Genomic DNA, 22,071 nt, shown 5'->3' on the forward strand with positions numbered 1-22,071 from the left:
AGCTCAAGTGATTCTCCTGCCTCCACCTTGGAAGTGCTAGGATTTCAGGCACACCTAGGGGCTGTTATGTCCATTTAACAGATCAGGAAACTGATAGGGTCTCACCATGCAGCCCCAGGCTAGACTCAAATGTACTATCCTCTTCCGGGTGATGGAATTAAGGCATTTGCCACCGTGCCTGGCTCAAATTTTCCCAATATTACATAACAAGAAAGTTTCTGGCTGCTCTTCCAGAGGTCTGAGTTCAATTACCCAGCAACCACACAGTGGCTCACAGCCATCTATAATGGGATCTGATTCCTCTTCTGGTGTGTCTGAAGACAAAGCACTCATATACACAACATACATAACTGAATCTTTAGTTGGATGATGGTGGCACGTGCCTTTGGCACTCCGGAGGCAGGTGGATCTCTGTGAATTCCAGGCCAGCCTGGTCTACAGAGTGAGTTCCAGGACAGCCAGGGCTACACAGAGAAACCCTGATGGTGCCAGGGGGTGTAGGGGTATGGGGGTGTGGGAGGTAGAGAAATGGGAGGTGGGGGTGGGAGTATGAAGGGTAGGGGCTGGGGGTGGGGAATGCTGGGGATAGGAGAGGGGGAGTGTGCCCTGCCATTTGGGTTAGGGATGGCTCTGTACATTAAATAAGGAGGCAAACCTGGAGGAACATATACTCTTGTCATCCTTGGTTCCTCACTCACCCCGGCCAATGACTCAGCCTCTTTAGATTCCCTAATAGACCTTCCAGGGACCGCACTAAGACTTCCTCAGTGCAGCAAGTAGCTGGAGGCTCCGTTGCGTTCTTAGCTATGTGCTGTGCAAAATGTCTGGAACTTCCTTTGAAGACATGTTTGTTGCCTTGATCTCAGTCCAGAAAAAAAGAGGGAAGGGTCAGAGACAGATGAGACCTGTGTCTTCCTCCCTGATCCTGATGGACCGGCAGGAAACCCCACATAGCTTACGGGCATCCAACCAGGCCCAAGACCTTTCAGTTGAGTGACAGTGGACACACGGTATGTGTGGGGGAGGGCATGTGGTGACAGGGGTTGAGGGCGGGGAGGGGGCATGTCAAAGAACAGTACAGTTCAGAGCTTCTGGGAGGGTAAAAGTTAAAAAGGTTCAGAAAGAACACCCATCCCAAAAAAGTCTGTGCTTCCTTGAGATGGTCTGGGGTTTGTAACCCGGAGCAAACTCAGATCTTAGTCCCCCCAGCCCTTTTAAGTATATTTTTATTTATTTAATTTTTAAAAAGTGTGCATTGGTGTTTTACGTGCATGTATGTCTGTGTGAGGGCATTAGATGCCCTGGAACTGGAGTTAGAGACAGTTGTGAGCTGTAAGGTGGTTGCTGGGAATTGTACCTGGGTCCTCTGGAAGAGCAGCCAGTGTTCTTAACCACTGAGCCATCTCTCCAGCCCCTTAGTCACTTTTCTCTACCAGACAAGAGGCAGGGAGATGACTGAGAGGCAGCCTGGGCTTCCTCTCTATGGCCAAACTGATCTTACCGAAGGTCCCACCACCTTCAGTGAAAAGGCACAGGGATGGCCACCAAGTCACAAGAAGGGTTGGTTTCTGGTTGCAGGAAAGACTTGGCTGTTGGTGGGGAGGGGTGGGCATTATTCACTCCCCAAATATTTACTGACAGAGTTCCTAGTGCTGGGCCTGCAGCCAAGGACCTGGGGTCAGGCTCTGCATTCTGTCCGTTACTCTTGTCTCACTTAAGGAGCCCTAGGACAGGGGAGGGACCAAGGGAGGCAGGAGCCCTGGGGTGGAGGTTGGGGGTGGGGTCTAAGGAACAGTAGCTTCTGCAGGGCCCACCAACCTTGAAGGAATCTGGCTGCATCCCAAGGCTCAAGCCAGCTCCCTGGAGAGGTGGGGGAGTTGGACAGGGAGAGGCCTCCTGGGCTAGGCCAGGGAGCAGCAAGCAGTTTTGCTAAGTCTGTACCTTACAGAGCTCCCAAGAATGGACTCCCCCAGGGCCAGGTGGGGTCAAACAAGCCTCTGCCTGCCTCACATCCTGGGCAGGAGGCAGTCCCTAGAGGCAGAGCAACAGGAACAAATAATCAAGAGTCTTGACAGGAGTGGAGGAGTTGTCTAGCTGTAACGACCTAACAACAGGCATTAGTCCTCAGGGCACTGGTTACCCCGCACATGGCAGGCCTGTGACGCACCAGAACTGCCTGCTGTGGAAGTCTGCGGTGACCCCCAGAAAGCTGAAGGTTCTTCAGAGCTTCCTCTCACTCTGGCCCAGGCTCATCTGGCCCAATTCCCCAGGGCCCTGCCCAAGGCTTCCTTCTGGGTCCTTCTCTCCCATCTCTTCTCTGCCTAGAGACCTGCTTCCACCCCCTTTTCCCTGTCTTCCTCTTCCTTAGTCCCTGTCTTTTCCAAACCCTCATGTCTGCAGACCCGGCTAGGACAGAAATCCAGGTGTCACCCACCCAAAAGAGGCTTGATAGGAAGAGAGAAAGAGGATCAGAAATGCCCATGGATTCTGCGTGTGGAGAGCCCATATCCTCAGCCACTACTGTTCCTGTCAGTCCCCTGCAGTGCTGGGGGTGGGGTTTGAATAGACAGGAACATTTTTCTTCTTCTAGGTGTGGTTCACCTAGCTAGACTTGGACTTCAAGTAAGCCAGCCATTCCTGACAAGGCAGAAGGGGGATCATTTTCCCCCATAGAGCCCTAAGAACCATGGGAAACCAGCACCAAACCCATCTGCCCCTTAGTTTCCATTTTCAAATATGTATTTCTTTACACACACACACACACACACACACACACACACACACACACACACACGAGATAGATGGGGGAGGGAAGAACACAGTGTGCATGTGACAGTGGACAGAGTTGCCTCTTCCCTTCCACCATATGTATAAGAAGGATTTACCCACTGAGCCATCCTACTGCCCTGAACAAGCATTTAAAAGCTTCCATATTCTTCGAGGGAGCCTGCGCTGGCCCCTTTTACTCATACTTGATGGTTTCAGCAGAGTGTCCTCCTTGAATCGTTTCAGTCCTTCTGGACTCAGAGCCCTGGGAGTGTAGGATCAATACCTCATTATCCCTTTCAGAGGCCAGTGCCCAGTTTAGTATAAAAACTCAGGAAAGAAGCCAGCATTCCCTTCCATCACGATCTAGGGAAGCTCTGTCATGGGACAGAGTCCCTTGACTCCAGGGCTCCCCTAGAGAACAGGACCTGTGTGTGTGTGCTCCTTTCCTGCCTCTGTCCCCCCAAAACTGGCTGGGACTAGATTCAGGTAAAGGTGGTTCTGGAGGTGGAGAAGTGCTGAACTCCCACTCGGCTGTGCCAGGGACAGCTGGTGACATTCTTTACAGCATTTGCGGTCACAAGACAGTACAGCAAGAACAGACTCTGAGATCAGAGTGGCGGAATAGGGCGGTCACAGGAGATCTGAGCCCCCTGCTCTAGCCACAAATGCTTCTTCTGCCTCTCTGGCTTCTGGTACATTCCTGTTTTACCACTCTCTGCCAACACCCCTCCCCCAAACCCCCACTTCCTTCAGAGATAATTCCTTTCTGGTTAATTTAAAAAGTCCTGGAAGGATTGGTGACTTAGCACAGAAATAGCTTTCTCTTTCTTGACCAGCATGCAAACCCTGGATTCCGCCCCCAGTGTTGCATAAACTATCCATGGTGGCATGCACCCTCAAGATGAGGAAGCAGGAGGATTGGAAGTTCAAGGTCACACCTCAGCTATATGACCAATTTGAGGCCAGCCTGGGATCCATTAGACCCCGTCAGAGAAAGAAAGCAAGAAAGGAAAGCAAAGGAAAGAAATGAAGAGGGTGGGGAGGAAGGGAAGGAGGTATAGCCCTGGAGGGGCTGGAGCCCTGCCCTCTGGGACTATGGAATTGACCAGAATACAGGAGACCCTGGATTCACTCCAACAGTTCCAGCACGAAGTCCCCACTAGTGCTTTGAAGAGGATTCTGAGCCCCTTCTCCAGTCATCAGCACCCCCAAATGAGGCATATCTGGGTGTGGGTGTTCTGAGTGATTAGGGCTACAAGGTAAGGGTAGGACGGCTCCTCTGATGGAGATGAGTCTTGAAGAAGAGGATCGGATCACCCCGACTTTCATCTCTCTAGCGGCCACTCCATGACTGCCACATCCTGTGACCCCTCACTGGGGTAGTGAGGGAACGAATCACACATAAGCACATACAGAAAGGCTGGGGTCAGGTGTACTAGCTCTGGTGGAACACACCTACTACACAACAGCCCAGTATCTCAGGGCGCGTTCATTACCGCCAGCACGGGGGGGGGGGGCACCTCAGGCTTCAGTCACCCAGGATGTGCTAGTTTTTGTGCGCACTGGTAGATTACTACTTGGACTCCTTGTTCACACTCAGACTAGAGCTTTGCCTCACCCCAGGGGTGAGGTGGAGAGGCCCCGCCATTCGCATGGGTCTAAGGCATTGGGTCCTTGACATGGCTGTGCCCGTGCCAAGAACACCCATTTGCACAGAACCTCCTTTGCTTCCCACACACGCCTATGTCTCAGTTCCTCAGCTCATACCAACTGAAGCCTCCTTGACCACCAAGCAGAGTCCTCTCGACACTGTTACTGGCTCAGGTGCAATGGCTGCCCCTATCCTCGCAGCCTGTGTTTCAGCTTCTCCATAGTTGCAGCACGGTGTGCCACGTAACAGAGACTGTAAAACAAGGTCCCTTGTGCCTTTTGCACTGATAGCACTGGTTACCATTCTGTGAGAACTGAGATCCTCGGGGAAGCGTCAGAGTCAAAAGTGTGAGAATCCAGGCAAGCCCCCCTCACAGGACAGACTTACATGGTGGGTGCAGCTCCTTGACCTACCACCCTGGCTTCAGCCTCAGCTCTTCCAAGATACTCATGAGTTGCTGTGAGCAGCTAGAAGCTTGTTCCTTATTGCTCCGGGCCAGCTGACTCTCCTGGAAGTCTGGGACCTACATCGATTCCTTGCTTTGGGGACAGTCAGGTCTGGTTGGGGTTAGAGGTGATGCTGTCTTTGAGCTTCTGGATGTCATGACAGGCAGGTCGGTCTTGGGTGTGTGTGTGTGTGTGTGTGTGTGTGTGTGTGTGTGTGTGTGTGTGTGTGTTCCTGTCAGAGGGGCTGACCTACAGCCCTCAGCAGTACAGAAAGGAGCATGGGAAAAATTCCTAGCCTGGGCAGGCCCAGGACCACATCTAATTCACCTACTGTCCCCCCACCCCCAACAACACAATGGCCTGTCACCAAGACCCTTGATTCTTCACATTTCTAGGCTCACCCGCCTCAGGTTGGAAAAACACATCAGAGCCTGCGCTCTCCCACAAGCCTTGGATCTTCCTTGGTGGCTCTCACCTGCCTGAATTGTCAGGCCATCTGTGGGATGCAACCGACCCCTGCCCTTTCATTTTCCCCAAACACTGGGTCATTTCATCCAAGGTGCCAGGGGCTGCCACCTTCCAGAGGGTTGGTGGTGGGGAGGTGGGAAAGAGTAAGATCCTGATGACCAGGTGCCCCCAACTTTTAGCCAGCGTGGACCCTCGCAGCCATGTTTCTGTGAGCTCTTGGATTTCCTTTTTTGTTGTTGTTGTTTTTTCGGAGCTGGGGAACCGAACCAGGGTCTTGCGTTTGCTAGGAAAGTGCTCTACCACTGAGCTAAATCCCCAACCCCTTTCCTTTTTTGTTTTTAAGACAGGGTTTCTTTATATAGCCCTGGTTGTCCTAAAACTCACTATGTAGATCAGACTGGTCTCGAATTCACAGAGTTCCCCCTGCCTCTGTCTCCCAAGTGCTGGGATTAAAGGCCTGCGCCACCACTGTCTGGCAGGTTTTCCTTCTTGTTCTCTCTGTCTCTGTCCTCATCTCTTCTCGGGAAGGCTGTGGGGCATGGTCTCCAGAAGCCTCATTTCTCCCACATGAGGCTAGACCTGTTTCTCTTTGCATCTGGAAGGCCCAGCCAGATGTTTCCCAAGAGAGATGTCTTCCTCAGAGGAATCCTTTTGGACAGCCAGTGCCTGTGTGGTTTTCTTCCTTCCTGGTTAATAAAGATGAGGGAGAGTGAGCTGCCGAAGGGGAAGCGACACGTGCAGAGTCGTGCACAGTGAAGAGAAAGCCCAAGGGAGAAGCTGGCACTTTGAACTTCCAATCCCAGAGCTGTGTGACTCCGGACAGATGAAAAGATCTCTTCCGGTCCCTTCTGTTTAAATGGGAATTTTTTTATTTAGTGGGGGTGGGATGGGTAGGTGGGGTGTTCCCATTCATGCATGAATGTGGGTATAAAACATGCCACAGGGTTTTTGTGGAGGTCAGAGGGCAACTTCCGGCCTCACATTCAGTCTTCACATTCCACTCTACTTGAGACATAGTTTCTTTTAAGTTGCCAGTGCCCTGCACAGACCTCCCCCAACCTCCTAACACACACATACCAGGCTGGGTGGCCCTAGAGCTTCCAGGGATCATTCTCCTGTCTCCACCTCCTACCTCACTGTAGGACACCAGGATGTGCTGCTGTGCCCAGCTTTACACGGGTTCTGTGGATTCAAACTCAGGTCCTCATGCTTTAGGGCAAGCACTTTAGCCCTTCAACCATTTCCTCAGCCCTCAATGGAAATGCTTTAATGAGATATAAATCAAGACAGGAAATTTCATAGGGTCTCACACAAAAAACATCACCAGTGTCTTGAAATAGAATATTTCCAGCGTTTTCCAAGCTTCCTATGTTACCTGCTGGTCTCTGCTTTCTTGCATGTCACTGTCCCCTTCATTCTGTCACCACAGTCACGCCTGTTTTCAGCTATCAACAAAATCAGTGTGTCGATTTATATTATAATTTGCCTTATGTGTTTGGGTGTTTTGCTTGAGTGTATATCTGTGTACCGCGTGCATTCCTGTTCCCCACGGTGGCCAGAAGACGGCATTGAATCTGGAACTGGATTTTCAGATGGTTGCGAGCCACCACCTTGGTGCCAGGAACCAACCAGGAGTCCTCTGCAAGAGCAGCCGGTGTTCTGGATCACTGAACCATCTCTCCAGCCCATGTGTGGATTTTGTCACCGGTGTGGCCGTCATAGGTTATTTTGTTTTTTTTTCCCCCAACGTTACACTCGCGGGACTGGTGCAGGCTGCTTCTCGTGGGTGTGGTCTCTCCCTGTGCACCGCTGCATAGTATGCCATCATAGACAAACGACAGCATTCGCACACCCACCCTCTCAGACGGACCTCTGAGTTTTATCTGTTTGTTTCTTTTCCGTGTGGACTGTTGACGACGGCACTGTGGCGGACATCTTGCTTGTCTTCCAGGACACTGTGGGTGCTTCTCTGTTGGATACATGCCCAGAAGTGGAGTTGCTGGCCCACAGGGGACCAGTTGCTGCCAAAGTGGTGTGCATACTCTATTAGCTGCCACAAGGACCACTTCCTCGTAGGTGGCCCTGCGGGGACCTTTTCATTTTTACTCATTGTATGTAACCTTGCACTTCCCTGCCCACCCCCCATCTCCTCCTTTTAAGTACTGAAGAGGGACCCAGGGCCCCCAGCTATGTGAACCCCTGCTCAGCTCTTTCTGCATCCCCAGTCCCCCTTTGATACTTGCTTAACAACGCTCTTCTTCCTTCCCTTTGAAACACAGACTAACTAGGCAGTCTCAAACTTGTGATCCTCCTGCCTCTGTCTCCCTAATGATGGCTTAACCCCAATTTTAATGAATAATAATTTCACCTTTATGCTTCAATACTTTTGGAATACTTTTGGTGTCCTAGTTAAGAAATCTGCGAGCCAGGTAGAATACTATACACCTGAGGTAGCAGGCTAAGGCAGACAGATTGGAACTTCAAGGCCATCTTGGGCCACACGGTGAGACCCTTTCTTCAACTAAAACAAAAGCCAGGGGGCTGGAGAGATGGCTCAGTGGTTAAGAGCACTGACTGCTCTTCCAGAGGTCCTGAGTTCAATTTCCAGCAACCTCATGGTGGCTCACAACCATCTGTAATGAGATCTGATGCCTCTTCTGGCCCGCAGGCATACATGCAGGCACAACACGGTATACATAAGTAAATAAATCTTTAAAAAACAAAATCTAAGGGGCTAAGGGCTAGTAAGGACAGCTGCTACTTTCCAGATTATTCTGTGTGAGGTCAGTGTCAACCTGCAGGTTGTGCCCAACCTAGCATGACTCCATTTTACAAAGCCACAACCTTGACCTGAGCTACTTCATTTTGAGTAGAGATGCAATGAAATGACTCTCTGTCCTTGTGTTTCTTTTGACACAGTCTCATGATATCACCTTGGGTTGGTCTGAAACTCTCTGCCTTCACCAGGCTGTGCTCAAACTCACAGCGACCTGTCTGCCTCTGGCTCCTAACTGCTCAGACTAAATGTGTATACCACACCACCCTACTTTATCTTTTATCAACTACATTTTAACTTTTTATTTGGCGTATGTGTGTGCACCGTGTGTGTGTGTGTGTGTGTGTGTGGTGTATATTGTACGATGTGAGTATTTGTGTGTATGGGTGTGTGCACGATGCATGTGTGCCTGCCCTGCCACACATGTAGAGGTCAGAGAACAACTTTTGGGAGCTGGTTCTCTCCTTCCACTGTGTAGAAGCCAGGGATGGAGCTCACACTATCAGGTACAAGTGCCTTCCAGCTTGAACAAATAAACCAGTACCGACATACACCAGGAGACACAATAACTCACTTATGCTAAGAAATAGTGACATCGGGCTGGGGATTTAGCTCAGTGGTAGAGCGCTTACCTAGGAAGCGCAAGGCCCTGGGTTCGGTCCCCAGCTCCGGAAAAAAAAAAAGAAATAGTGACATCTGAGCTTACATAAAACCACCACAAACATCAAAGCTTATCAATCATTTTCCAACAGGACCCCTCCACCTGGGGAGAAGGAAGACCCAAGATCAAAACATGTCAGGTACACTGACTAGTCACCTGGTCACTTATCACAGACACTGTCCAGGAAAATTATTGTATCATAGGACTCCTGACTCCGTCTCTATGCTCCAGCTTCTGCTGCTCGTGACATTCAGCCCGTTTCAAACTGACCCTCAAATGGCCTGTCACCTGGATTTGAGTTTGACAGTTTGACAGCTGTGTGCCTGAGCAGCTCTGGGCCTTTGGTTCATAAAATTTCTTATCTAGTTTCCTTCCTGTAGTAGGGCTCCCTATCTGGTCCTCCACAGACTTCCTCGAACTTCAGGTCACCTCCACCTCCCACAGGACAGTCGGTCTGTAACCTGTACATCTGTGTGCTATTGTATGAAGTGTTAGTGTGTGATCCGACAGAAAACATTAGTAGTTAAGATTAGAATCAAAGAAACTGTGTTAGCAACCACAGGAAAAGTCAGAACAACTGGCAAATCTCTGCCAACCAAACCAAGGCAGCGTGGGAATGTATTGGTTTTTCAATCAATTCTGATATTGTGGAAGACACAAACCTCTATGTTTCTGAAGTAATATGTCGAGGATAACGGGATGTGGCTCACTGGTTGAATGCTTGGCTACCATACCCAATTTTAGGATTAGGGCAACTCTGTTGGAGTCCAATCAATATAGATGCTCTGGGAAGATTGGCAGGCATCTTAGCTGGAGAGGAAGTGGCCTAGGTGCAGGTGGGAGGCAGGGGGCTGGCCTTCACTTTAGCCTTGTAAAGACTGGAAGGAAGCCCTGAAAAGAACTCTCTCCAAGATAGAGCCAGAGGAAGAGGAGGAAGAGGGGGGGAGGGGGAGGAGGAGGAGGAGGAGGAGGAGGAGGAGGAGGAGGAGGAGGAGGTGGTGGTGGTGGTGGTGGTGGTGGTGGTGGTGGTGGTAGGGGCTAGAGACCAGGGCTGGAAACCCAGAACCTGGTGTTCCCAAAGGTGGAAGGGACCGAGACCAGAGAGGGCAAGTCCTAGACCCAAAACGTGTAGAAGATGGGGCGGGGAGAAGGAGCCTGCATCGATCTCTACTCACCTGTCAACTCACCAACATTCAGGGATAGCAGAGAGAAGGCAGCTGAGAAGGGGTTTGGGGGATGGAGGAAGGAACAGAACAAAGAACAAAAACAAAAACAAAAACCGAGGGGAACAGAGCTGGAAGAGAAAGACAGCCGCTGACCCGAGAGGAGACTTTAGAATAGCACTTCGTAGAGGAAGGCCTGTGAGGGAGGCAGGGAGGGAGAGAGCAGGGGCAGCCCTGCAGAAGCCCAGCTAAAGCAGATCCACAAACCCAGACCAGGGACTTTAAGCGCCCCCCCCCCCCCCCCGCATTCTTCCTTCCGGCTGACCTCCCCACTCAGCCCGGTGGGAATGCACGGAATGTGATGAGTTGATAAGAGCGGAACTCCCACTCCACCTGGCACAGGAGCGCCTGGTGCGCCAGGCCTTACCCACCTCAGATGTACTTGAGGGGAATCGGTTGGACGCACCGCTAATGGGCAAGAGGACTGCCTGGAAGGTCTCAGTAGAGCGCCTCGGATGTGGGGCCAGCGGCCAGATGCCAGAGCTGTGGGCACAGCCAGATGCCTCCCAGCTGAGCTGCTTGTGAGTCACCAGACCCTGGGACCCTGGATAAGAGAGGCGGATCTCGATGTGATCTGGAGCAGAAGTGGCAAATCTTTTCTGGAAGCAAGGGACCTGTTCAAAGAGTGCTTTCCAAGATACTCCCTGCTCCTCTAGGCTCAGGGTCCTCAGGGAGTAAACCCTTGAAGTCCCGTGGTTCTTACTAGGGTGGGAAGCAGGCACCTCTGCGTTAGATCAGGGCAACTCCTTGAGCAAAGGGTGCCATGTACTGGGTGAGTTCTTCAATGCCGCCTCCTTCAACCATCCTGCTTGGCACAGATGGGTCTCTGTGGCCCCCTTCTAGCCAAACCTTTCTGGTCTTTAGAGTATGTCCTTAGGAGGGGACCCTGTCAGCAGCCAAAGGGTGGATGCTTCCAAAACACCGGAAACTAGTGACAGGAGGCGCCGGAGGGAGGGGTGCGGGGAAGGGTGAGGGGCCAGGGGCTGCGGAGATTCAAAGAAAACAGATGGATTCCCAGGGCCAGGCCTCTCTGGTACCCATCCTCAGTTCCCTGGATACTTGTAAGAAAAGCTGCAGTAGAGAGCACAAGGAAGCAGCAGGAGAGGGGGCTGGGATTGGCGGTTTGAGGTTTAGCTTGTTTAGAGGAAGAAGAGAGATGGAGAAAACCTCAGCCCCAGGGACCACTGTGTGGCTACACCTGAGACCCGCTGCGGGCGACCTGATAGAGGGAAGCAATCCAAAGCCCTCTGCCCGCTGGCTCTGCTACAGAACGAAAGGATAGGAGCACCATCCCAATTGGCTGCAGCGGGAAGAAACCCAGGCAGTCCGCCATGTGGCTTAAGACCTGGCCCACAGACACCTGCCGCCGCCATTGTAGGCCTGGCCAGGGACAGCCTGTACCGCCCGCTGGGCAGAGAGGGAGGGTGAAGTGCCTAGAACACCCACCTTGTCCTGGCCACACTAAAACAGTGCCTCCTGGCACATGGAAGGAATCAGATGTGCTTGGGGAATAGAAACCACGAACGAATGATAATCGAATAAACGAACGAAGGATGAATAAGCAAACCCATCACTCAACCGAGTTATCCTAATTCCCAGACGCTAGTTCTTTGGAAGTGGGCGGGCCTGCCACCTGGTGGTGACTAGGGTAACTGCAGCTACTATAAGCGCCTGCCCCACAGCGTAGCGACCCGGAATTGGCTCTTCCTCAGGCTAGCTAGCCTCGAATTCTCAGTCCTCTTATCTTGAGATTGTAGGCTTATGAGTGTGTACCACTAGCCTCTTACTTTCCTTCCTAGAAAAAGACTCCTAATGCTTGGAAAAGTCCAACTGCAATTTGACCTTTTCTTTTTCTTCTCTCTTGTCCCCCAAAACAGAGAGAGGGTGAGCAGGACTTCCTGTCGACCCCACACAGAAACATCAGGGGTGTAGTGAACGCTGGCTGCTGCCATCTGCCTCTTTTCCAACATCGGAATCTACGAAGTCAGTCGATGTCTCTCAACTCAAGTGAAGAAACTGCCTGGCTTCTCTCCCTTGAGAGAGCCGGTCCCGCCAACCCAGAGCCTCATGTCACCATTTGCTAGAGTGGAAGTGAGAGCCACCAGAGTGCAAGCTCGGAGGCTCCGTCTGAATGGAATGCCTCTGCTCTGAAAACAGAAGGCACTACTCTGTGCCTTTGGGTAGTCTCTCTCCTTCTCCGAGCTTCATTGTCTCCATGGGTGAATTTGGGGCTCTGGCACGCCGGGGCTTCTTCTGTCTGTACTGGATAACATCTCCAGCATCTCATCCCACCCTCTACCCTCTCTTCCCCCTTTATCCTGCATCTCAGCCTCCAGGACCAGCTGCAGTGGAGGTGTCCGTGTGACTCCTTGTCCCTGCCCCAACCCCAATCCTGGTTGAGTTGTTCTGCCCATGAAGCCTCCATGGTGTCCCACAGAGGCCAGTCCCCATTCTGGAGGACTTCCTCTCAATGCTTCAAACCACATCCTCCTCCTCTTCCTCCTTCTTCTTCTGTAAAGATTTATTTATTTACATGTAGTACACTGCGGTTACTGGGATTGGAGCTCAGGACCTCTGGAAGAGCAGTCAGTGCTCTCACTCCCTGAGCCATTTCTCCAGCCCTCAAACTTACTTCTTGGTGTTGTAGACTCAGTGTTCAACTCAGGCAGGGCCCAGGCTGTCTCACACACTGGTCTAACTACCGGGATTTCCTACCTAACTAGGTAGGTGTCTTGGCTGTTGTTTTTGTTGTATCTCTTCCTGTCTTAAGTAAAATCTGGGGCTGGAAAGATAGCTCAACCGTGGTGCACTGGCTGCTCTTCCAGAGGTCCTGAGTTCAGTTCCCAGCAACCACATGGTGGCTCACAACCATTTGTAATGGGACCCAATGCCCTCTTCTGGTGTGTCTGAAGACAGCAACAGTGTCCTCACATACATAAAATAAATAAACAAATCTTTAGAAACTAGCCATTCATGGAGCGGTACACATCTTCGTAGGAAGAGAGGCTGCTGTTTGACACAGTGCATCAGCCGGGGTGGGGACCATCAGGGTTGAACCCAGAGGTAGAAAAGCCCAGGGAACCTAGCAAGTGGCTAGTGAGATGGGCTGAAAGAGAGTGAGTGGGCTCCCAGGAGTCACTGTGCTTCCAAAGGGGAAATAAAGCATCCTACCCAGCTCCCCAGAGTGACTGTCCACAGGGGTCACAATCATGTCCAGGTGACCAGGCTAAAGAAATCCAGGGAGAGAAGGCGGCACCGTTTTTTGCTGTGTGTGTGTGTGTGTGTGTGTGTGTGTGTGTGTGTGTGTGTGTGTGTTTTGAGACAGGGTTTTTCCTACAGCCCGAGCCAAACTCTATGGAAAGCCAGAGCAAGGCTGGCATAAGATCCCAGGGGCAGCGTGTTGGTGTTGTATATGCCTTGGCTCGGTGCGAGATGAGGAGGACAGGGTAGGAAGCAAATGTGACTGTCCTTGCGAGCTTGCTGCCCAGCGGGAGACACATCGATAGGTCATTTCAACATAAGCCGGAAAGTGATCAAATGGAGATGTGTTGGTTCGGCTCTGGGGATTTAGCCCAAAATGATTTAACGGAAAGCACTTTGGCTCCCTGCCAAGGGGGTAATGGCCAGCCTGGATGCTTCTGCCTGTGCACCATCCAGACCCTCTTCTGGGAAGGGCCCTCGCTCCCCTGGAGTGGGGAGGGCTGTTATCTCAAACTGAGCGTGAGTGCGGGGGCCCAGACAGGCCTCGCCCTTAGGAGGCACTAGCTGGTTTGGGGATAGTGTGTGACTGGTATCTAATGAGACTCAATCCCAGGTCCATGTCGGGGAAGTGCCTCTTCCACCAGGACTTCTGGGAGACAGAAATGCATTCCAGCTGACAGAAGAAATCTGAGGACCTGAGGACGGCAAACAGCAGCTTAGACCTGAAGAAGCCCAACTCCTCGAGGTATCCAAGTGGCCCTGATTTGCAGAAAGTGATGCCAACCTCAGGTGACCAACCTTTTCTTTTTAAGATTATTTTTACTTTGTATGTGTTGGCGTTTTGCCTTCACGAATGTCGTGTATCATGTGTGCCTGGGAGGCTAGCAGAGAACACCAGATCCCCTGCAACTTACAGATGGTTGTTAGCTGCGGTGTGAGTGCTAGACTAGAACCCTGGCCCTCGGCAAGGACAGACAGTGCTCTTAACTGCTGAGTCATCTCTCCAACCCGCATGACCAAAATTAGAGAGCCAACCTTGCATGACACAACCGTGCCGAGCAAAAAAATGACAAAACAGAAGCCGGGTGTGGCAGCACACGTGCCTTCAATTCCAGCACTCGAGAGACAGAGGCAGGCAGATCTCTTGAGTTTGAAACCAGCCTGGGCTATTTAGAACAGCCAGAGTTACACAGAACATTCTCCCTCTGATACTCCCCATGCACCCCCAAAAAACAGCCATCCGATGGCTCTGTGCTTAAGGGTGGCTGTCACCAAGCCTGATGACTTGCATCGTATCCTTGGGACCCACAAGGAGGAAGGAGAGAAGCAACTCCTGAAAACTGACCTCTGACCTCCACACGTACACCGGGTATGCTCTCACCTCCAGGAAAGGAATAAATGCTTAAAAATTAAAAGTGAACAATAAATAAAGTAAAAAGCTGGAGAGGAACGGAACTCAGTGGAGAGTGCTTGCCCAAGCAAAGCCAGACAAACAAAAGAGTGATTTCTTTCTTTCTTTCTTTCTTTTTTTTTTAAGTCAGGCATAGCAAGACACACCAGTAATCCTAGCATTCAGAAGGATGAGGCAGGAGGATTGCCAAATCTCAATACATAAACATTTAGCTTTAGGACAGCACCTTTGAAAATAAGGGATAGACCAGGTGGTGGGGTGCACACTTTTAGTCCCAGCGTTTGGGAGGCAGAGGCAGGCAGATTCAAAGCCAGCCTGGTGTACAGAGTGAGTTCCAGGTCAGCCAGAGGCACATGGAGAAACACTGTCTCAAAAACGAAACAGGAAAATAAAGGGTAGAAGGAACTTAGTGGAAGGCCAACCCAGTACGCAGTACCCAGTTCTATGGGCAGCTGATGTATAAGGCAGATTGGGGACAGAATGCTGGCTCTGGGGTTCTTCCTGTCAAGTCACAGGCAGTGAGCCCATTTACCCACTGAGCCATCTCTCCATGTCCCCTCTTTAGTTTTTCCTGTTGCTGTCCCTGGCATTGTGTGACACATTTACTGAAAGGTAGTTCCTAGTGTTGGCATTTTACATTGAATTAAAACCCATGACTTACATAGCGTTCATTCATTATATTATACCATTCTTTGAGTTTCACAAATGGACAACTCCAGGACTCTAACATTACAGTATATACAGAATAGCTCACTGTCCTAGAAACCCCAGCTCCCACCTACTTATCCCTCCCTGCCCCAGAATGTCTGGGACTACGATTTCCCCCTGTTTTTTTTTTTTTTTTTTTTTTGGTTCTTTTTTTCGGAGCTGGGGACCGAACCCAGGGCCTTGCGCTTCCTAGGTAAGCGCTCTACCACTGAGCTAAATCCCCAGCCCCCCCCTGTTTTTACAGGAAGAGAGAAGAGTAGTAAGAATACTTGATATCTATTCTCTTTGCAACTTGGAAATATACACTCTGGCTAACTGTAAACAAAAGATGGCATGACCACACACCCGATAGTTCTAGTGCTTTGGAAGCCGAGGCAGGAGGATTACTACTAATTCCAGAAAGGTTGAAATCGGGCTGGAGAGATGACTTAGTGCTTAAGAGCCCTGACTGCTCTTCCAGAGGTCCTGAGTTCAATTCCCAGCAACCACATGGTGGCTCACAACCATCTGTAATGGGTTCCGGTGCCATCTTCTAGTGTGTCTGAAGACAGCTACAGTGTACTCACATATATAAAATAAATAATCTTAAACAAAAAAAAAAGAATCTGCTGGGGTTGGGGATTTAGCTCAGTGGTAGAACGCTTGCCTAGCAAGCGCAAGACCCTGGGTTCAGTCCCCAGCTCCAAAAAAAAAAAAAAAAAGAATCTGCCCACTGCATCTCGAATTCTCCTACCCTCCATTAATGAATGACAGTTCCTATTACCCTACCATCTCCTCCAGTGTTTTCTATGGTTAGTACTTGGGTTTAATGACAGATGTATAGTAACCCCTCCTTGCGTCCTCCTCTCCAAGCCTCTGACCTCAGGCTCTCCAACCTAGAACTTTCCCCTCCTTTTATCAGCTGGGTACTCCATTCTTCTTTTCCCTCCCAACTTAACATGAATTCTTTTTTTTTTCTTTTTTTTTTTTTTTTCGGAGCTGGGGACTGAACCCAGGGCCTTGTGCTTGCTAGGCAAGCGCCCTACCACTGAGCTAAATCCCCAACCCTAACATGAATTCTTAAACTACCTCTGCTTCTCCCTGACTTTCAAGGCCAGCCCTTACCCACTGCAGCCAGGAGCCTAGCTCCCTGCACCCCAGAGGGTGCACTGGAACACCAAGAAATCTCCTATGTTGTGTACCTGCAGTCCTTTCTGGTCCCCTTGGCTGCAGATTCCCTTTAGACTTTCTGTTCACTCTCCCTGTGCCTTGGAGTCCACCAGTTCTCTCTTGATAGCTTAACGTTACCCTTACAGCACATGTGTACTGATGGGAAAGGCCCAAATAGCTTGAACAGTCCCTGCTACCCTAAGATGTTTCGAACAGACAGAAAGGCTCAAGGGTTACCTTAAAAAAAATACCCATATGGTCAGTTACCCTGTAACCTCTGAACAAACCAGAAGGCTCACCTGCCTAGGCCCCAGAGTAAGTTAAGATTGCCTGCCCTATCGCCTGCCCTAGCCAGTAGGCCCAGTGTTTGGGGTTGGGAAGGAGTTGGTGTGTTCTACATCACCCTGAGCTGCACAGCAAGACTCTGTCTCAAAGAAAGAGGAGGAAGAAGAGGAGGAGGGGGGAGGGGAGGAGGAGCAGGAGGAAGAGGGGGGAGGGGAGGAGGACAAAGATGGGCTCAGATCTTGAACCCACCATTTATGTGTCCTCTCTGTGCCTCAGTTTCCCCCTCTGACAAAAGGCAGAAAGAAGGGTACCCATGTCAAGGATCCTAGGGATTAGTGAGTGAACTCTGGTTTGCTGAGCAGAGTCTGGCACAGTGTAAGAGCGGTCCTTATCATTTAATCTTCCTTCCTGACGCAACAGGAGCAATCGCCTCTTTGGTGGGGTTCCAGATTCTTCCCTCCCGCCTACCTCCTCAGGGAGGGCACCAGTTCCAACCAACATCAAAACAGGCTTGCTCCCATTTCAAACACTCACACCTCTGCTCCCAGCAAGCCCTCATCTTCAGCCCTCTCCGGCCCTCTGCAGCCTCCAAGACCTTCTGAGCTGCCCGCACTTGCCCTGAGCATCCTTCCCTCCCACTCTCCTCTCAGGCAGCATTGGCCCCCTTCCCCAGCTCCTCCCACATGTCCAACCGACTCCATGGGAGATGCCATCCTCATGTTGCCCCAACCGGGCCACATAACTACCTTTGAGCTCACTGGCCACACCCTCCACTTTGAAGCTCTCCTTCAGAGCCACCACCACCACTCAGGGTCCTTCTCACTGCCTCTCGCTTCTGACCACTCTCGGCTGCCATTTTTCCTTGGCTCTGTGCACTCTTCTTCCCTCCCAGAACAGTTCATCTATGCCAGAGGCTCCAGTGCAGCAAATGCCAGACTCGGTTTTCATTCCTTTTTTTTTTTTAAAAAAAGATTTATTTATTTATTTATTTATTATATGTGAGTAGTACACTGTCTCTGTCTGCAGACACACCAGAAGAGGGCATCAGATCTCATTACAGATGGTTGTGAGCCACCATGTAGTTCCTGGGATTTGAACTCAGGACCTCTGGAAGAGCAGTTGGTGCTCTTAACCATTGAGCCATCCTCGGTTTTCATTCCTAGCCCGCCCTTCCTTCCTTCCTTCCTTCCTTTCCTTTCCTTTCCTTTCCTCTCCTTTCCTTTCCTTTCCTTTCCTTCTCCTCCTCTTCCTCTTCTTTTTCTTCTTCTTTTGGTTGTTGTTAAGACATGGCAGTACTAGTTGTACTAGAACTCATTGTGGACCAGGCTGGCCTTGAACTCACAGACATCCTCCTACCTCTAACTTCCAAGTCCTGCAACTAAAGAAGTCCCGCCCCCTGTCCGCCCCCCCCCCCATGCCTGGCTGCTGATTGGTTTTTCAGAGCCATGTGACCTGTTGCCAACTGCCGCTGGACAGACCTTCCTAGGTGTCTCAGTGATGCTCAGTGGAGACTTGAGAGAACTGCTTGGGCAGGATCCTCTACTGTCAGTCACCCATACACATGCCACATTCCCCCCTCGGGCACGAAACACGCATGCAGCGAAAGACAGGTGCAAGAATAGTCCTCTCGGCGATAGATACTTAGGATCGCCTCAGACTGGAAGCTACCCAAATTCCCCGTCAACTGCAGAACAGATAAATGCCCGGTGGTGTAGTCTATGACAGGAGGCTCGCACAGAACGCGCCAGTGTACTCCACATCGTGCGTGCATCTTACAATACAGTGTTGAGTAAAACAAGACCAGGCGGAGCTAGGAGAGCCATGATACAGCATGTATCATAAGGCTGTCCCCAGTGCTGCGAAGGAAGAGAATGATGCAAAGCAGGGGAGAAGGAGAAAGAGGGGAGGAGAGGGAAGCGGAGGGGGAGGGGAAGGCGGAGACAAAGACAAAAGAATATATACTGCATCCTTCCATTTACCTAAAAGTTAAGGTTAAAAGGGATGGCTCAGCATCCCTTGCTCCTGCAGAGGACCAGGGCTCAGTTCCTGGCACCCACATGGTAGCTCACAACCATCCTTATCTCTGGTCCCAGGGGATCAAATGACCTCTTTGACCTTTTTTGGGTTCCAGACATACATGCAGGCAAAAATGCCCAGATACATAACATAATGTAAGTGAGTCTTTTTTAAAAAAAAATTGTGTTTGGGCTTTTTTTTTTAAGATTTATTTTATTTATGTGAGCACACTGTAGCTGTCTTCAGACACACCAGAAGAGGACATCGGATCCCATTTCAGATGGTTGTGAGCCATCTGGGAATTGAACTCGGAACCCCTGGAAGAGCAGTCAGTGCTCTTAACCACTGAGCCATTAAAACTTTTTAATGGTTCTCTGCAGCCTATGAATACAGTACATAGTCCTGATATTCCACTCCCAGGACTGATTTCTGAGCCCCTCCCTCACTTTTAGGGCCTCCCTGCCACTGACACCCACATACTAAATTCTAGGCAGCTCCCCCAAGACTTTGCACAGCCTTTTCCAGCATCTGGAAACCACTCTTTCTTGCTATCCCTGTTTTCATAGACCAAACCCCACACCTCTTCAGGTCTTGCTTCCAATGCCCTCCTGCCTCTCTACCACGCCAGCCCATACAACCCTCACCCCATCACCCACCACACCAACCAGTTCCCAGAGTGCCCACATCCCAGGATGCAAGTTGGGCCCTATGAAGAGGACATCAGGTCTGACTTGAATGTCAGCTCATCGGCACCCAAGACGTGGACGCACTGTAGAAGCTCTACAAACACTATACCTGGATGAGACTCTGGAAAGGTGTGAAAATTGCTCCCTGACTTGAAAGCAAGAAACCCAAAGACAGGCGTCATTGACCAAACAAAGATGGGAGACAGAGAAGGAGCTGGAAACCAGAGAGTAATCCAAGACAGAGTTATGGGGACCTTTGTCCTGTTGCTGCAGAAGGCTGATTTCCAGCTTTCCGGAGGTTCAGACACTACCTGCTTATGACCACTAGATGGCGCCAGGTCCCCAGGCAAGGAAGAAAGCAAGCCTGCCTACACACCAGGGTCCATCCTTTTCCTGAACGTCATCCCTCTGCTGGTTCGTAGTGTCCAATTGGCCTGATACCTGGTCTCCAAGAAACGGGACCATAGCAGGCACCTCTTCTCCATGTCAGAGACAGTGTGTGCAGTAGACCTTGACCTGGACACCAACCAGCGCCCTTCACTCCTGTCGGTCTCCTAGAGGTCTGTCACCTGTCACCAGCCGCCTTGTTTCACCCCTCCTTCAGGAGCAGGACTCTGGCTAGCTGACACTTGCTCATCTTGCTGGACCAGATGAAGTCCAGTGGGTGACACCAGTCCTACTGCATCTTCTGGCTGCCTTTCCGCCCAGCTACCACACAGCTGTTGGTGGCTCCCTTCCTGCTGATCATAGGGACCCCTCAGGAACAACTCCGAACTCAATTCCATTGAGAATGAGTTCTGTGCCTGCTTCAGACCTTCCATCAACCATGCCTCAGCCTCAGTCTGGCCTCTGTTAGAACAGTACCAAGGGGATCCAGCTCCTCTCATTTAGTCACTCAACAAACATTTCCCAAAGACTATCTTATGTATCTGAAGGATTATGGTGAATGAGGTAGGCATTCCCCAGCACACTGCAACAGGGACAAGGTGTTAACCACACAAACCGTTTTTAAGTAATTCTCCTCCTCCTCCTCCTCCTCCTCCTCCTCCTCCTCCTCCTCCTCCTCCTCCTCCTCCTCCTCCTCCTTCTCCTCCTCCTCCTCCTCCTCCTCCTTCCCTCTCCCCCCTCAACAGGGTTTCTCTGTGTAGCCCTGGCTATCCTAGAACTAGCTCTGTAGACCAGGCTGGCCTTGAACACACAGAGATCCATTTGCCTCTGCCTCCCTAGTGCTGGGGTTAAAGGCATACGCTGCCACGCCCAGCCTTAAATGCTTCTTGACGCTACCGTTGTGATTTCAGTCTGTTTCTAGAGCACAACAGACCTTGGAAATTACCCTAAAATAACTCACTACCACCCCAAGGCTCCTGTGCGCACTCTCGGCCAGGCCCAGATGGGGTGAGGGGAGACTGGGGCATCTCCGAATCACCTGTCACTCCAGATGAATGAATGAACGAACTCTCGAGACAGTTTGCCCGACGCTGTCCCTTCCCTGTGGGCAGCTGGGGGCTCCAAAACAGGCCCTCCCCGCCGCCCCCGCTTGCATCCTGGGAGGGGAACCGGCAGCCCAGTGCCCTTCCTGCCCCCAACGCCCCGGGCTCCTTGGGCGCCCTCTTGGCAAAAGAACAGAGGGCATCCAGAGCGGGTGGCAACTCGTCCCGCCACGAGCTCGCAGCGGCGGGCGATAGGAGCTGGGGGGACGCTCAGATAGACAGACAGATAGCGCTCCCCTCTCCCGCCCCCGCCCCCACCTTTCCCACGCGGCGGCCTCCCGGGGCGGCCCAGGCCAGGCGGTCACCTATTCCTGTCCCTGCTCCCGGACCAGGTCCTGCTAGCTCGCCAAGCCCAAGTTTTTTCGGGCTTAGCATCCTGTGGCTGGATCTAACGTTGAAACATCTCACCGCGCCCCCTCAACACTCTAAGCCGAATGAGACCCCTTTCCTCTCTGCCTGCTAGCTCCTTAAGACAGCCTTAAGGCAGATTGCAGAACCTTGGAACAACCACGAGGTGGCGCGCTGGCACTGTGTGTCCTGGCTAGGCAAAGCAAGGAGATACAAAGTTCGAGATGTGTAAGGAAGGCCTGGGGATGGAGGGGGTAATAGGAACTGAAATTGGGAGAAGGCTCCTTCCTCCACGGATAGATTTGGGAGTAGAAACGGGGGTGCTATAGAGAAATATGATTGGCATCCGGAACAGCAAATATAATTACCTGGGAACTGGACTTAGAGAGCCAGACAGACAGGAGGGTTGAAGATCGCTCCAGGATGAGAAGCCTCTTCATCAGGGCGTTCATGGACAGAAGACATTGAATGAAGTACCTGGCTCCTATCTGTTGGAGACAGACGGGTCTGAGCATCCATCTGTGCACATTTGGGTACACATAGCTGTCTGGTCAGTCGTTCACAACCCTACACTTCCACTGCCTCACCCCCCCCCCCACACACACACACTTGCACACTTTCTCACGGGCACTCTTGTGGACCTCACTTGTGGGCACACTGTGGACCGTCTGCATTTTGTGGAAGATGTAACATACATCTTTAACCCCTAACAACGTCTGTGCTCTCAAGTGCTGTCCCATACTGAGGGGAGCCTGCCTCAAAAAGCCAGCCTCATAGGGGACA

At 51.2% G+C, this 22,071-nt stretch overlaps 1 long non-coding RNA gene across 1 annotated transcript; it reads left to right on the top strand.

Annotated features, from left to right (window-relative positions):
* Positions 1-10,368: 10,368 nt before the first annotated feature.
* Positions 10,369-12,959, top strand: LOC148003074 (uncharacterized). The gene is made up of 3 exons (XR_015631293.1): positions 10,369-10,515; positions 11,872-12,542; positions 12,820-12,959. It is a non-coding gene; the product is annotated as an uncharacterized LOC148003074 (long non-coding RNA).
* Positions 12,960-22,071: the final 9,112 nt, after the last annotated feature.

This window comes from Rattus norvegicus, chromosome 10 (genome assembly GCF_021556685.1).
Source record: "Rattus norvegicus strain SHRSP/BbbUtx chromosome 10, alternate assembly SHRSP_T2T, whole genome shotgun sequence".
NCBI classification, from domain to species: Eukaryota; Metazoa; Chordata; class Mammalia; order Rodentia; family Muridae; genus Rattus; species Rattus norvegicus.